Here is an 18081-nt window from a genome sequence, read left to right on the forward strand (position 1 = left end):
ATAGTTTTTGTTTGCCAAAACTAGAAGTTAATTTTTTTTTGCAAAATCCTTGTGTTGGGATAGCCTGCCTACTGAATTAATTGTTCATCAAATTTCATCTAATTTCTCTGGCAGCAAGATATTGACCCTAAGGGTATAAATCTGAAACATGATCAAAATAAAGGCTTATGAACGTCCACACTGATTTATCAGATTGAGCTGTCTGCAGACAGGAAGTCAGTAGTGCGCACACTTCACCAGTGCCTGGCCCATGGCTATTAGCACTACTGCAGTGGTGTTAAGAGGCAGAAGCATGCAAGGAGTGAGTGAAGAGCACAGATTCTGAGCCAGACTGGCTGAGTTCAAATCTTGGCTCTTCCCCTTACAAGCTCTGTAACCATGGACAAGTTACTTAACTTCTCTGTGGCCTCCATTTCCTCATAGGGTTGTTGTGAAAATTAAATGAACAATGTCCATGGGGTGCTTTGTAAGTTTGCTATTATTGAAACACATCCTTCTTGTGTTCAAGTTCCTTAAAAAAGGGCTGAGTTTTCTGACACTAAAAGGGAATATTGTAATCAATTTACTTTTCAAGCAAGTAACTGTTATAATTCTATTAGAGGTTTATATATAAATATATGTTTATGTGTTATACAAAACATATAACATGCAAAGAGTCCCTTTGAGATATTTGTAATCATGTGGCCCAGCTGATAAAACTAGCCTACTTAGCAATAAACATGACTGAAAAAAAAAATCAAATTAAGTCTGAGGTTGCTTCCAACAGCCTCTGGGTGTCTGTATATATCTTGTTATGGTTTAAAATTCAGTGTAATATAGGTCAGCTTGTACCCACAAGAAAGGGTCACTATGACCAAGAATTTTAGAATGGCCTCCTTCTAACATTTGTTCACTTGTAATTCATATTATTCTAATTTCTTATAGCTGTGAATATGACTATTATGCCTAGAACAACTATGACCATCAAGCATGTATCTCTAAGCACTTAGATTGGGTGTGGCTTTTAACTTATTGATCACACCTTTTAAAAATACAGAATCAACTCTGAAATGAAATAAAACTTACCAATAGTTCATCATTATTTTGGGAGTGGTAATTCACTTGAATAACTGTAATCAGTATTATTTTTCATAAACCAAAGCACATTTTTAGCTTTTCTCTTCTCTCTTTGTTTAAATTTTGTTCAGTCTCTAAATCTGTCATCAGTGTCAATGCCGAAAGACTACAGCATAGTGTGTTAGAATGTTGGTGTCCCAACAACTTGGCTCCAAAACCCAGTCTACCACTCAACTAACCCCCAAAATCTTCAATAAGATTTGCTCTTGCTCATGTCATAAGTCTGGTAAGGGGTGGGTGGCCTTCCTTTATCCTGTAGCTCAGCCATCTAATGCATGCTTCCCACAGTCATCCTGGTAGGAAAGGCAGAACCTGGAAGGGCTCTTTTAGGAGCCAGAACTGGAAATGACTTAAGTCACTTACATCCAGTTCCATTATCTAAAACACAGTCACATGTCCGTAACCAAATTACAAGGGAGGCTGGGAAATATCATCTTACTACTTGCTCAGTTAGAAAAAATGGTATGGTGAATATGTAGCATTTTCCCTGCCATAGCCACTTACTAGCTGTATAACTTTAAGCAAGTTACTTAACTTCTCAGAGCCTCAGTTTTCTCATTTGCAAAATCACAATAATAATACCTATCTTGCAGAGCTGCTGTGAGGATAAATGAGAGAAAGAATCTAAAGCACATGGCATATGATAAGTCCTTCATAAAACTGTTATGTTTTATTACTAATAATCAATACTTTCTCCTTAAAACACATACATACATAGGACCCAAGTTATTAGCACCCACCAGTGGAACTCTCTACTGAGCTTCTAGATACTGCCTAGCCTGTTGGGAGTACAGGAATCAAGGCAGCCTAGACCATTGGCCATGGGACTGATGTCCATAAAAGCATCATACTACATGGGCTGGGGTAAGGAGAAACCAAAGCCAGGGCAGGATCCTGAAAAGAGGTTCTATGTTCTCCTGGAATCTTAGAGGGGAGGATTTTAAGGGATAAATTAAAGTGGTGGAGGACAGAGGGGAGAACTCACCAGTTGTGTCAACTTGTGCTCAAAGTGGACCCCAAGTCCCAAGATGGCAGCTGCAAGAAAGGCGGGAAAATGAACACATACTGAGTACTTACAATGTAGCAGGCATCATGCTGGGGCTTTCACACAAATGACCTCATTTAATTTTCACCAAAATCCTTAGGTAAGAATCATTAACCCTTGTTTCCAGTACAATCAAAGTAACTCACCCAAATTTACATAGCTAGTAAGTGACGCCACTGAGATTGGGTCTTCAAAGTCCTAATGTAGTGCTCTTCATGCTACACCACCACTTTACATCTCCCAGTGTTGCTGAATTGTGCTGAGGACCAGTAGATCTTAGAGAATAATCAGGGAGTTTATTCTCCTTGGGAGAGCAGGAAGTAGATCAATTTACCTCCTCAAGCAATCCCCACCCCCACTTCTCACGTGACCTGTATTTTCAGTAGTTGCCTTCCAAACACACACCGGTATATCCCTATCTGCTTGCTAATGTTTGAAATTAATTTCACTAAGAGAGGCAATGAGGATGAGGATGGGTTTCCATTAACATGTATGTGATATCATTTCTTTGGGGGAGCATGTGGAGGATGGAATGACTTTACTGTGTACAGCATGTATTTGGATGGAGAAAGCTGATTAAACCAAGGCCATCACTCCATCAAACCCAAAAAAAAGTGCAGAAGAAGTTCTGAGTCCTCTGTAGCCATGTAAGCCTATTATATGGTGGGAACTAGTCCCATAAAACAGTCTCATGAAATGAACCCTGGGTACCATGCCATAAAGTACCCTCTACCCTCAGGGTATCCAAATGTATCCAGAAAAACCAAGGGCTTTGGGGCTTGGCATTTTACAGCAACAATATGAAGACAGAACTACATCTGCAGCAGCAGAACTGAAATGAATATAAGACCAGGTTTTTCCAATCTGTCAAAGTAAATTTACTTGGAATTGTGAGCAGCATAAACTCTGTAAGTTCCAGTCTCTTCTTCTATTTTTAACATGTTAGGATTCTACCTAATGATTTGGGCAAGTGTAAGAAATAGTTCATCACCCAAGATGCCTCTTTTCTTTGCCACATATTTTGGAACTCCTCTCTCATCTCTGTGAAATGGTGTCTTCCTTACTATTACTTTTTATGGGTACTACTTAGAACAGAGTTTTCATAATCCGTATCATACTGAGATGTAATGAGTGTAATGGTTAGTGGTATAGAGTGTAGTGGTTAGTGGTTAAGAGTGTGAGCTTTGGAGCCAGAGAACCTTTGTTTGAACCCAGGCTTCATCGTGTACAAGCTATCTAACAGTGGGCAAGTTACTCTTGTGTGCCTCAGTTTCCTCATCTGTCCAATTTTGAGGTTAATGGTGCTACATCATAAGTCTGTTTGAAGGATTAAATAAGTTAATACATGTAAAGCAATTAGAAAAGTGACTGACACATGGTATGAGCCCAAGTCTCTAGCAAGGATCTCAAGGATGGGGGAAAGAGGTCAGGGGAAAGATGATCCAGGCTCTAACCAATTTCATATCATGCAGTGGGATGAAGAAGAGGTAACATAAAGTGGCTAAAATTTGTCTCGCTGGTCCATGTCTCAACAGTTCTGAAACAAAGGCCAGTGCCTTTTGAATTTTAATGTGCGTATGAATCGCCTGGAGATCTTGTTAAAGTAAAGACCTATCCATTAGGTCCAAGATGCAGCTCGAGAGTGTGCATTTCTACCAGGTGATGCTAACGCTGCTGGTCTGCAGACCTCACACTGAGGATCCAGAGTCCAGAGCATGCCTATTCTCAATGCCACACAACCTCTTTCTCTAGGATAGGAAGATCTCCAGGGATCTTCCTTTTACCCAGCCTCTTTTTTTGTCATTTTGATCATGGGTCATAGGTCAAAACAATGTTTGAAAATAAGTATTGATTTGGAGGAAAATGGCACAGATATTCTATCCTAAATTATATAAAAGTTTTAATCCTTAAACATTTGATGACTTTTCCTCTTAGAATCCAAAACTGGCTTCTCCTTTCTGCTCATTAATTACAAACTAAAGGATTGAGATGGTTTTTGAGGTAGACAAAATATCTCCATCTGCTTTGCAAATAGGGATGGAATCAGCAAAGCCAAGCATCCTCTTGCCAAATGGTGACCTTTGCCAAGCAACCAGTTCTTTAATTCTAACCTCATGCACATTTCAAGGGAAATGCAAACCACATGTTTGTGTTCCACTGACACATAAATCATTGGCATTTCTCATAAAAAGATTTTTGATTGTTTAGGAGCTTTAAACTACCAGGCAGTGTTTTGCTAAGACCAAAGTTGGGCCTTAGCAAACAGCTAAGTTGAAAAGCATTCATATTTGAAAAGTCTAAATCCAGTCAAATGACCATTTTTGACCTGGTGATTCCACAGATTTAGGCTAAATTAATTTTTAACCATTTAGTCAATTTCTTCACTATCTTCTATAGATACTCATGAAAGTTAGGAAATGCAGAGAATTGAATGTGTGTGTGTGTGTGTGTGTGTGTGTGTGTGTGTGTGTGTGTGTGTGTGTGTGTTTTAAAACATGCCTACAGGCAGAATCAGCAAGCATCATTTCTAATCTTTTCTGAAGCCAGCAAAAAGACATCAGGAAGACTGATTCACACCCTACTATCAAGTCACTTACGACTAATCTTACCTCTGATTCCACCAAGATTCAATCAGAGCCGTACAGCAGGAGTTGACAAACCTTTTCTGTAAATAGCCATTAATAAATATTATAGGTTTATATATTAGTTTGCTAGGGCAGCTGTAACAAAGTACCACAAACTGGGTACAGAACCAACAGAAACATATTGTCCCACAATTCTGGAGGCTAGAAGTTAAGATCAAGGTGTCAGCAGGGTTGGTTCCTTTTGAGGGCTGTAAGAATCTGTTCCATGTCTTTCTCCTGGCTTCTGGTGGCTTGCTGGCAATCTCTGGTCTTCCTTGGCTGCATCACCCTGATCTCTGCTGTCACCTTCATGTGATGAACATGTCTGTGTCCACATTTCCCCTTTTCATGAGGATACCAGTAATACTGGATTAGGGGCTCACCTTGTCCAGCATGACTTCTTCCTAACTTAATTATATCCGCAATGACCCTATTTTAAGGTCACATTCTGAAATACTAGGGGTTAGGACTCCAACATATGGACTTGGGGGGAGGGGAGGACACAATTCAACCTGTTGCACACAGTATCTGTCCCAAATACTCAACTCAGCCCTTGTAGTACAAAAGTAGTCATAGAAAATCCATTTTAAAATGTTCACGGCTGTGTTACAGTGAAGTTTTACTTAAGAAAACAGGCAGTAGGCCTGCGGGCAGCAGTTTGAAGATGCCAGTCTTACAGTATCTCTGATCCTTTCTGAACATGAAAGAACACAGGAAGAGATTTGGCATTTGGCAAAAAAGAAAAAATAACTTGCAAGTTTTAGGAATACCTACTTTGTATTTTTTATTCTAGTCACAATGGTTTACATTTAGCTTTAATATGTTATGTTTACATTCTGATATAATCTGACTTAGCATACACAGTGTCAGTTAAGGAAACTGATACTAATTGTATAATTATGACTCTAGTTTTCATATACTGTGTCTTTGGGCTGTCACTAAGTTCAAGAACGACAGGGAAATAGACCTTTCCATTTAACACTATGCTGCATGCCTTGCTTTTTAGTATGAATGTGTCCAAAACATTATAATTATTTTTGATTTTTAATGCCCTTAGAAATGTATGTATATTTACCCTCAATACATCTCTATATTCCTTTCCATATAATTAATATTTCTAGAATGCCGACAAGCACTATATTTAGTTGTATACAGTGAGTCCTGGACAAGGCACACACATTGTCTCCAGGGATTTACTCTGCCTTAGAAGATATATATAAAGGAAATAGATAATACGGTAGCATATATTCAAACATCATCCAAAGATTTACATATATCTCTGCCCCGTAGGGGGAGCTGCTTTGCCCTGCTTGGGTCCATATACATACACAGATAAGTGAATCTTGCATCTTCACTTATGGAACCTTAAATGGAACCAAATTAGAGAGTTCTGTATAGGGTCATAGATGTAAGAGCGCTTTAAAAAGCTTTCACAGAAAGCTTGAAAGTTGACTGCGCAGTAAAGACAAGATATCAATCAGCCATGTACTATATATTTTGCAATAGTAGCAGAGGTCATGCTCCCACTTATGTTAAAACATAGATTGGGCTTATTAATGTACTTTTATATTAAAACGCTAGGCCTCTGGAAAACCCTGGAACTCTTCCTCCATATGGTTATAAAGGTGGCTAGAGTCAGAGGTCAGTATGTGCTTTAAATGTTAAGGGAAAGATGTGCAAGTAGTGAGTGGTCTTATTGGGGATGAAATGAACTCAGTCGCAGGTATCAGGATTAGATGTTAGGGGCTCATTCATCTTCAGCAGAGGTGCCCCACGGAATCACTTACTTGGAGTGCCCCAAGACTGGCCTTGTATTAGGATCTGAAAGAAAATACCCACTGGATTGTACCAATTATAAAATAGGTCAAATTTGGGGTCCAAAAAAGTGGACCATATGCCTTTAATCAGGTTTGTTACCTAAAAGGTTTTCAGTTCAGACAGAAATTTTCAGAGAAAGTGTCAGCTATGATGATATATAAAGTTATATGACCTGAAATGTCAGATGTATGTGGCTTTAATAATTTTAACCATTTTAGGCCCAAAGAAAACTTCTAAAATCATAATTAAAATGCTGTTGTTCTCTTTATAATTATAGAAACACCACATTTCCTGACTACCACACCCATGACTTTCAATAATAGAAGCTAAGATCTGCCTTTACACATTCAGTAGATTTTATAATCACATATAGTTGACTTTTATTGCCTGAAATAAGACTTGAGCTCAAGGAATAAAACAAGAATTTATTCTACAATAAAACAGTAGAGCATCCCTAAAAATTTTTTTTCAATCCGGAAATTCTTTTAATCTCTTGGTTTCCCTGCTCTATAGTTTAAAAGCAACGGTTGGCTGTCCTAAGAATCTCGTACACACTTGTTTGGATCTGGGGCAGTTTCTCTCTTTTCCTTCTACTTCTGTTAGAATAAAGGTAAGGGACTCCATCTTCCCACAGAACTAGAAAAAGAGGATGGAACAAAATGGCTTTTTTCTTCTCAATACTTTGCAAACTTTAACTAAGAAAATGAAGCTCTACAGCAAGTCAATGCAAAATAATGATAATATTAATAATGATGGTAGTGATGATAATGATGAATTAGACAATATAATTCTCTTCTTATTCTAAGTGTGAAAACTGAAGCAAAATGATGAAGTGCCTTTCCCAAGACCAGTGGCTCCACAATTAGAACTTGGGTTTTCCCTCCCTTCACACCTCTTCTTCAGAGGAGAACAAATATCACTAATGTTCATCCTCACCAGGAGAAAACCATACTGGCCCATTCAATGGCCAATTAGAATAAATTGTAAATTAGGGCAAATATGATAGGTAATACAAAAATCAAAAGCTCTCTAAAGAAAAGGAACAAAAAACCTGAATAAATAAGCTTAACGGTCCATTGTTTGTAGGGGAAAAGGATGAAATTATCATCATAATATTCTATGAATTGAAAATGAAGATAAATTTTTATGTGGAAAGATTTTACCAAAAAATTCTACCCAGAGAGTGAGACTCTGCTAGGAGACGTACTAGTTTTCATAAAAGGGATATTAGCCCATGTCTGATAAGAGATAAAAATATGCTTTGTGTGAATCTAAGTAAACAGGTCAATTAAGATTCTTCATACAAACCCACGTTGAAGGGAATGTTTGTGACTGCACTAAGCATTTGGACATTAAAACTGCCTCCACAGGAGAGTGTTCTAATCATCCCAGAATCGGCCCCACAGAGTCTGAATCATTCGGGTGAAAACACCTCCTCTCTTTAAGAGAAATTTTAGAGGTACGAGTTAACAGTAAATACTATAATGCTGCTTTTGACATGAGATAAAAACCTAGTCTAAATATCAATCCGCAGATGCCAAACCTGTGTTTAAACAAAGTACCAATCTGTTCCCCCATCAAAACTCTGGGTAAGATATTGTTTCCACATTCAGAGACATTAGCCCAGCAATGCAAGGGGAAAAAAATCTTCATTTGGACAGTGCATCTTTCAGACATTCCCTTCTTTTATTGATTTGTTTTCTCCTGTCCCTTTTCTCCTTCTTTTGTTTCCTTATCATAGCTTCAGGTTATTACGTGCAAAGTATTGATGGGAATGGATGGTTTTGGTCGATGGAGAGCTAATGCATCCCTAATCCCACTATTGTTACAGAGTTATGCTTTACTCTGGTCTCTGATGGGGGAAAAGGTGCAAAGCTGTTGATCCTAGTTTTATTTGTCACAAACCCATCCATCAATCAAGCGCAAGCATGTCTGAATGCTGAATGACATGTGGGTCTCAGCTGAAAAAATTCGATAACACTGTATTGTCAGGTCTCTCACTCTTTTTTTTTTTTGATAAGAAATACATTTGACTGAAATAGATAAGCATGCAACTACTAAAGACTTGAAGAGAGAAAGTGACATATTGGCACCAAAGGTTATATATCTTTGGTATTAATGATACTTATGAGTAAATAAAATGGGAGGGGGCAGCTACAGCTAGAGACATACAACATCCCTAAGGCTGGGTTATGTTTAAGTATCGTTGCTCTCTTATTGTTTGGTTTTCAGCATTAATCTGACCGTATTTCACAGTCGGCTACCCTGGTTAAAATGTAAGCAAATGTGCATTTGGTGAGGGTGGTGAGGTGCAGGGAATCAAATATCACTTGTTTACACTGCTCTGAACAATTCAGATAGATCCTTTTTTGTTATGTATGGTAGGTAAACCCATGGAATATTTTTTTGTGTATATATGAACTCATAAGTTCACAACTGTCTGCTCTTGTGAGTGAAAGCATTTGGGGGGGAAAGCTTTAATTATTTTAAACTGGAAATATATATGCATGTCATTTTAATAGTGACTTAACTTATAATTACAATCTCAAAAATGGTTTCTGTGTGTCCTTTTTATTCTTAGTTACTAAATTAGGTACTTTAATACATTATGAAAGCCTGTCTTTTCAGTTATATACAATTTTCTATTCATAGTTATTTCGAGATAATTGCATTTGGAAATAGTTAAAGCATTAAAAACAACACTAGTATAATATAATTTTAGGGGCAAAATTAATCAACAAATCAGAACATTTTCAAAACCATTTTATTTTCTTGTCATAACATTTTAGAGAAGACAAGTATTTTTTTAAATGACCTAAAAAAAAAAGCCCATCAAGAAAGGTAACAAAAAGACAGTCCTGAATTAGAGAGCACTAAGATGAACGTTTTGTAGCCGTTAAGTATCACTGCGCTATGAAAGTAAGCCATTTTTCCTCTGTTCAGTGACTGGGGGCTAGAAAACTGCAAAAAATCAATGTGGAAGTGCTTTATATTTGTGGGGTAAATTACATGTGCTTGGCCGCTCCATTGTATCTGCCCTATATTCTATACAAGATACTTTAGATGGAACTGTCACATAATACATATACTTCATACTGACTTTTATAGATTTAAAAGAACTTGAATTGAACTCTTGTAATAAAGCAAGAGAAACTGTATCTCCTTCAAATCCCTAATACCCGAGTTATTCTTGAAATTAACTAAATGGTAACTCCTAATTTTAAATTCATGGTGAGAGACCAAAAAAAAAAAAAAAATCAAGTCTGATTCCTAATTCTCCTTACCTTCTGTTTTGTTTCTCTTACTGACATTTTATCTTAATTACCCCACCTCTTTAAACCCATGTTAATTCTTAAAAGATTTCCCAGGAGGGCCCATGAACCAGCAAATGAGAGCCAACCAAACCTTTAAAAGTTGTCAGAAGTTCCAAACAATGATCTTTCTGTTGACTATTCTTCTGGGTTTCCAACTCGATTCATTTGGTTTGGCCTCAGTTTACAGTGGCTTTTAGGCTATTGTGACTTCTGATCCCACTTAAATAAAGTATCCAAGGCCACCATAAGGTTCAGGGAGTCCATGGTTATCCCAAGGGCAGCCTCTCCTAGCCAGACACTACCTATGAGGTTCCAAACCACCCCAGTTGGTAGAGAAGCAATTCAGTCCCAAATTTTAAAAATACTATGAGGTTGTCCAGTCAACTCTGGATATCCAGGTTCTAGGCTCTGGATAGGACTATAACCCAGCTTCTACATCTCTTTAGAATAAGGATTTATTGAATCTGGGGTGACCTTTGTTCCACAGTGGGTCTCCAGGAAGAATACGGACTATTGTAATTTTACTCACAGTGATGAGAAAGAAACAACAGCAACATGAAAACTACAAGGAACCATTTTAAGATTTGGTGCTATTAGGGAGTCATTTCATCAAAACGCCTTGTGGAGAAGGATGAAATGTGGGATAAAAGGGATTTCTGTTCTGGTGACATTTTGAAACATTTAAAAAATAATTTAGAAAATATTTAATATTATAAAGAAGAAAATGATATCATTCATAATGCCATAACCCACAAGAGGCATTTGTTCCTTTTCTATATGATATGTGATATAATGAAATATTGAGAGACAGATTAATCAATTGATCTCATGGGAATATTTTTAATGTGGCTAATGACACATTAATAATCCTATTCTAAACCTCCTTTCATTAAAGAAAATCATTATGAGAATGTCTATCATTTATAAGTGACTTAAAACCAGTTTTTTTCACATAAATGAATGTTAGAGATAGCCAAGATATTAAATAATATTTTCCCATGGGACAGAGAATTTGGAACTCTACTCCAATGGTGAAAGGATCTAGAAACAGTTTTTTTCAGATGACTATAAGATAAAGTTCTAATGATTTCTGCTAGCCATACTCAGCACAACCACCAAATGTGTGTGTGTGTCTGTGTGTGTGTGTGTGAGAGAGAGAAACCATTTGAGTTTGGGAATATTTATTATAGTTAATTAATATTTTCAACAAACTTTTTTTTTAAATGAGAACAGAATAAAATTAGGAAAAAAGACATGTATAAACACAACTCTAAATCTCTACTAAAGAACCCAAAAGAAGATTTAAAAAATAGAAACATATGTCATTCTTCTGATTAAGAGATGCTCTATGATAAATAAATTCTTTCCAAGTAAATGTGTGTATGTAATATAAATAAAATTAAAATGCTAATACCATTTTTAACCTAATAGACTAATTCGAAAGTTTATTTGGAAGAATAAATGTGTGATCAAAGTCTAAAAAAATATTAAGAAAGAAATTTGAGAAAGGACTTGTTCTACCAGGTGTCAAAGTATGTTGTAAAGCTTCACTAATTAAACAGTGCATATTCTAGGGATGTGTATCCCCTCGGTCCCCAGTTCTGGTGCTGTTCACTCTGAAACTGCAGTGTCCTATAGTCTAAATTACTCTCCGAACCTCCGAGGGGAGAAAATAAGCAAAGCAGCAGCAGCAGTGATGAGAGAGCTTTTCTTCCTACCAGTATTCCTCGGATTTGGCCCCTGGCAGAGGATAAAGGGGGAAGTGACGGTTATCACAGGAGCACATAAAGAACTAAGAAACCTTGATACCCTACGTATTTTCCTACCTTACAGTGAGGTAGAATTCACTTTAAAGAGACACACAGAGAAGTACTTTACTCTCTCCCCAATTCCTCTCTCCTTGCTTTAGTCAAAGTTAGAGCAGCTATGCCTTTAAATAGTTTAAAGTGTTCCCCCAAATAGTTCTTTTAAAAATCTAACACCTTTGCAGGAAAGAAGGGAAGAAAATCCTCCACCAAAGCTCATCCAAGCATTTTTGGAACTGATTATAGGGGAGGAAAATTGTCTTATGTGATTTGAAAAAGCAGAAACTATCACTTGGCTTTTAGGCCTGCCCTGGCTCATTGATCTCCCAAATTCCACCCAAACAGACACAGCAGTAGAACAAATAGAATCCTGAAACAGAGCCTATGAATTTGGTATTGGTAAAAGTGAGATTTTAAATAGATAGGGTTGCTCTCATACACTACTGGTATGAATGTAAAATTGGTAAGCCAATTTAGAAGCCAATTTTTGCAGTGTCTGTTAAAATGAAATACATGCATTGCCCATGATCCAGCAATTCCACTTTTCTCCACTTCTCCCTGACAAACTTCAGCACATGTGCACAGCAGGTACAAGGATGCAGCACTAGTTGAATAGTGAAAAAACTTGGAAATAATAAATGGCCATCAGCAGGGGACTGGTCAAATAAACTATTCAGGAATCATACTATGAGTATGATGTGTAAGTAGGGAAGCATGAGATAGATCTCTCTGTACTGGTACAAAAAAGATCTCCGAAACATATCACTGAGTGAAAGCAAGCTTCAGAATATTACCACACAAGGTATTGTACGCTGAGGTATATATACCTCATACATACATGTGTCCCACACCAATCACTATGAAAAAAGATCCCATAAATTTTCATTAATTTTTGTCTACCTCAAACCATACATAAAAATATATTTATGTATTAACTTAGCTGTGACTTTTTTCAAACTATAAAATCACTAAAAGGAATTATATGAGAATATTTATTTAACCTGGCTAAGGTTAAATAAAGGCCAGAAACTATAAAGGAAATTTCTGAAAGCTTTAACTTTATGACAAAATAATAGCAATAAACTTGTATACAGCAAAAAACAGTAAGAAAAATTGAAAGAAAAATTGTTGGCGGGAGTTCAGATGGCTACAGCATTTCTTAGGGAGAAATCCATCAATATGTACATTTAAAATGCAGATACCCTGTATCCCAGCAATTCTACTTACAAGAGTTTATGCCAAGGAAATAATTGTACACACTGTCAATTTTGTGTGTAAAAGGATGTCCAGAGTGGTATTTTGTGTTTATAACTGCACATAAAGGGAGGGGGTATGAAATGTCCATCAGTAAGTAAATGGTTCAATAGATCACAATGCTTCCATGTAATGGAATATTATATAGCCATTAAGATAGATAATACAGATATTAACCTTTATTGAGTTCCACTGGCAAAACTGACTTAAATGCAGTATCTCATCCAATCCTTTCAACAATGCTTTGACGTAGATATAGAGAGGTTAAGTGGCCACAAACATAAGATGTCTCACTCCAAATCTGGAACTTTTGGAGGATCTGTATGTACTGACATAGAAAGATATTAGTGAAACACTAATATGAAAAAAAGGAAGTTGAAGGATAGTAGAACAGTGCAGTCACATTTATATAATAAATGTAAAAGTCACATATATATATAATAAATGTAGAAGTCTGATAGGGAGAGAGAAACATGTTAAAGCGGTTGTCTACATGGATGGGTGTTATATACTTTTTACTTAACTATAATTTCTGATTTTTTTTTCCAGCAAGGAACACATATGGCACTTTTAAAAGTAATTAAACTAAATAATTCTAGGATAAAACCAATAGTGTTTTAGGGCAGTGAAGATTATTGTTCTGGCAAAGGTTATTATTTAAAATGCAGTGTTTTAAGACTCCCTGTGGTTTTGCCTAGAGAACACATTCCCATTGGTAGATGCCATGTAAATTAGAAAATGAAAAGTCAGCTGGCCTTTTCCAGTGATCAAAAACTAATATACCAGTGAAGAGATTAAAATGATCTCTACTGTTTAATTACCTAGAAATTCAGATATTGTTTTAAAGTACACTGGAATAACAACTTTTGAGCAGGCTGATATGAATGGGGGGGTGACAAAAAGGATGAACAAAGTGAGTTACTTTAAACCAATTGTCTTCATTTCTCACAAATCACCCTCTGAGATTACTCCTGCTTTTTCCCAAACAATGTGCTGATCTAGAGGATCCCCAGTCCAGTGGGAGGAGCCTGCTGGATCACATCAATGGAATCTGCACTTGTCACTTCTAGGGAATGTAGTTCCTGAGACAAAATCACCATCACACATAAATCCACAAACCATGATTTTACCAAACACCCCTACTATTTTTCTTTTCTCTCTCTTACTCTTTTCTCCCTTTTTGTTTCAGTGAAATCAGGTTAAAATGAGTATCAGGAGGAAAATTTGAAGGCACTGTAGCAAGATAATGCAGTCCTACTTTCTCTACTGGGAGATTTGTTAAATGGGACCCAAAGTAGGGAAAGACCCCCTTCATCCTAAAGCTAGAATCAAAGCTAGAGCTGCAACCCACGTCTCCTCGTTTTTCCTGGCACAGAGTTCTTTGACTGGACAACCCTAAGTAATAGTCAATCTGAGGGGGCTGAAGTATAATGATAAACAGCTTTTGCCTTAGGGGCCACATTAGGTAGAGATGAAGATGGGGTGAAGATTCTGGGATGTGCGCTGATTGTAGACATGTACGCTTTAACGCCAGCAATCAGAGCCACTTTCATTTCCCTTAACCATAATTTCCTGAGAATAATAAGCCACCAGTTCCAATGTTGCAGATTCCAAAATACCACACCCTATGGAAGGTTTGTATCCATTTGTGAGAAGGCAAGGACTGGAAGGAAGAGATATTTTCTCTCTTCCTCTCCTCTGCAGTTTGGTTGAAAGATACCCAAGATTGGATCAAGGCACAGATAATCTCCTCCCAGTGGGATTTAAGAAAAACAGTCCCCCCACCTCTAAAGTATGTCCTCTAATGGACTTGCTGAAGCGCTTGATATACCACATTAAAAAGTCACTCATTTGGGACAAAGAATTATTTGCATATCCAGTACTAAAGAAATGTTTATTAAGAACTTATGCGCGAAACACTTTTCTTTATGCTTCCCTCCCAAAAAAGTGACAAATGAATTATAAACTGTTTCTATCCTAAAGCCACTTAAAATGTAGATGGGAATTAGACAAGAAACAACACAACTTAAATTAAAAGCAAAGTGTTCGCACAGGGTAGGGATGTTTGTCAAGCACTTAGGAGACCTGAAGGACCAGAGACAGGCAAAGCAGGAGAAGGGGAAGGGGAGGGGAGACACCAGGCAGCGGGCATAGGTCTGGGGGCCCCAGAGCTGGAAGGAAGTGTAAGATAGGATGACAGACTGAACAGGAGCTGCGCATGGGCCCGGGCCCGCTTTACCTGAGGAGGAGGAGAGCCTCCAGAGGGGGTTAAACCAGCAGGGCTGATGGGGAGAAGGGGCTGTAATATGTGTTACACTGATGTTTATATATCATAATAGAGAGAAGGCGGCATCAGGTCATTAACAGTCATTAACATATATGAAGAATTTGTTCCAGAAAATAAAAGTGGTGAGAGCATTCAGAAATTAACCTCAGAATTACACTGTTGCTCTGAAACTGTGGGAAACAGAGTTTTAAAATCTAGCCAGAATTTGTAATCTGGTTGGGAGGTCAAAATCTGCACAAAAAATATCAGAGTACATATGTTAACCTGTAGGGTGGGGATTTCAATGCAGTAGTGGTTCAGGGAAAGGTGCGCTCCAGAGAAGGCTGAAGCAGCCTCAAAAGACCTTATGAAGGGAGGGAAAAAGACCTGCCGAGAAGACAGTGAGAGCAAGTGTCTGCTGGGGTAGGGGGTGGGGGGTAGTGACAAAAGCTAATGGCAGTCATTCAAGAAACATTACCCAGTAGGGGGAGAGTATAGCTCAGTGGCAGAGCATGTGCATACTATGCACAAGGCCCTGGGTTCAAACCCCAGTACTCCTATTAAAGATAAATAAATAAATAAATCTAATTACCTCCCCGACCCAAAAAAGCAAAGTGTTCAAAAAAGAAATATGAAAACGAATATTTGTATATGTATGACTGAAACATTATGCTGTACACCAGAAATTGACACATTGTAAACTGACTATACTTCAATTTAAAAAAAAAAAAAAAAAGAAAGAAACATTAACCAAGCCCTGTACCAGGTGTTTTTGATGGATGCAGGATAAGTAGGTAGAAATGGCCTGTCAGGGGCCTTCAGTTTAGTGTTCTCTGGTGGGAAAAGGAAAGATACTGCTCTGATTAGAGCAGAAGCTTTGCTGAAAGAAAGGATGATTCAGAGCAGGAGAGTGTGTGTGTGTGTGTGTGTGTGTGTGTGTGTGTGTACTAGGGACAGGGACTGGGAGGAAAGGGACCTGCACGGCCAGGGCACAACTAATGAGTTCCTGGGGAGACAGGTTAGAGACCAATGAGAACTCTGAAGACAGAGTTGATCATTTCACAGTATATCCTTATGATCCAATCAAACACACACACACATATGCAGACACACATACCTATACACATGCACATTTAATGCCTACTGACTGCAGTGTACTTTAGAATTATATACAAATTGCCCTTCAATGAAAGATTTACTATAGAATACTTAATTACAGTGTGTCTTTATTTTAGTTAGAGCTGCCTTTCAAAGACTTTATCGCTAAAAAAAACAAAAAAAAAATCAAAATAAGAGCCCTTCTTTGGTATGAATAGAGACACTTGAAAAAAGATGACTTTGGTTCATATGTCATTTAGTTGAAGGATGTTTTTATGGAAAAAGTAGATGTGAAGGTCATAACAGGTATCCTGGACCTTGACTTACAACACAAAAAGAGAGACAAATATCACATGATATCACTTATATGTGGAATCTTTAAAAAAAAAAAAGATACAAGTTAACTTATTTATAAAACAGAAACAGACTGACAGACATAGAAAAACTTAACGGTTACCAAAGGAGAAAATGGAGGAGGACAAAGTAGGAGTTTAGGATTAACAGATACACACTACTATATATAAAACACATAAACAACAAGGACCTACTGTATAGCACAGGTAACTATATTCACTATCTTGTAATAACCTATAACAGAAAAGAATCTGAAAAAGAATATATGTATAACTGAATCACTTTGCTGTACACCTGAAACCAACACATTGTAAATCAACTATACTTCAATTTAAAAAATACATAAAATACAAAAAAGTTTGTTTTATACTTAGAAAACCATTATCTATTCATTATATTAAATTTATAATGTATAAAAAAAATGAAGAAAAAAATCATCCATAGGTGACCACAGCTGACATTGTGTATGTAGCTCCTTCTAATTGTGTATATTTTAACCAATTACCTCATTAAAGCTAAGCTTGCTATTTACTAGCAGATACCTTCAGGTGTCCCCACTGACCACAAAGCATAGGTGACCGACTATGTTAATTGACCCAGGTCTCTAGCCAGCTAACCTAGTTTCATGTTTATGTTCAGGGTAACATAGATCTCAGGTTTTGAGCTGAAAGGAACCTCAGAGATTAAGTTCATTGCCCTCGAACAGTGGTTCTCAAAGTGCAGACCTCAGACCAGCAACTTTGGCTTCACCTGTGAGCTGGTTATAAATGCAAAATCATGGGCCCTACTCCCACCTGCTGCACAGAAATCTCTTACAAAGGGGCCCAGGAAAGGGTGATTTAACACTCAAGGTGACTCCAGTGCACACACAAGTTTGAGAACACACAGCTAGCTAGCAGTAGTCTCCAATCCACAGCAAGACCTAGGAATAACATGCATGATGGTGCCTCGTGTGACTCACACAGTGACTTGTACAGAGTAGGCATTTAATAAATGCTTGTTGACTGAAAGAACTGTCTCCTAAATTCTCCCAAATTTCTATCCCTTTTCCCATGCCTTTTTGAACAGATCCCACCTAAATTTGCCTTTGAAGCAAATGCTCCTCCTATTTCCCAAGAATTCCCTTTGGTCCCTGCTTAGAAAACTGAGTCCCCCAGAGTTTTCTTCTTAACTTTCTCATTCTAAGGCCTTACTACTCAAAGTGTGGGCAGCAGGCCAGCAGCACGGGCATCACCTGAGCTTGTTAGAAATGTAGAATCTCAAGCCCCACTCCAGACCCACTGAATCAGAACCTGTGTTTTTACACCATGCCCAAGTAATGAATTTACACATTAATGTCTGAGAAGCAATCTTCCAGGGAGACAACTGCTACTCTTAATCTTGCTCA

General features: G+C 37.6%; 1 protein-coding gene and 1 non-coding gene across 2 annotated transcripts in view; both read left to right on the forward strand.

Annotated features, from left to right (window-relative positions):
• SOX2 (SRY-box transcription factor 2) overlaps nucleotides 1–18081 on the forward strand; it is a 627102-nt gene that overhangs the window by 555840 nt on the left and 53181 nt on the right. The window lies entirely within an intron of this gene.
• On the forward strand, nucleotides 15729–15802 carry TRNAS-ACU (transfer RNA serine (anticodon ACU)). The gene has a single exon. It is a non-coding gene; the product is annotated as a tRNA-Ser (tRNA).

This window comes from Camelus dromedarius, chromosome 2 (assembly GCF_036321535.1).
Source record: "Camelus dromedarius isolate mCamDro1 chromosome 2, mCamDro1.pat, whole genome shotgun sequence".
Lineage (NCBI taxonomy): Eukaryota > Metazoa > Chordata > Mammalia > Artiodactyla > Camelidae > Camelus > Camelus dromedarius.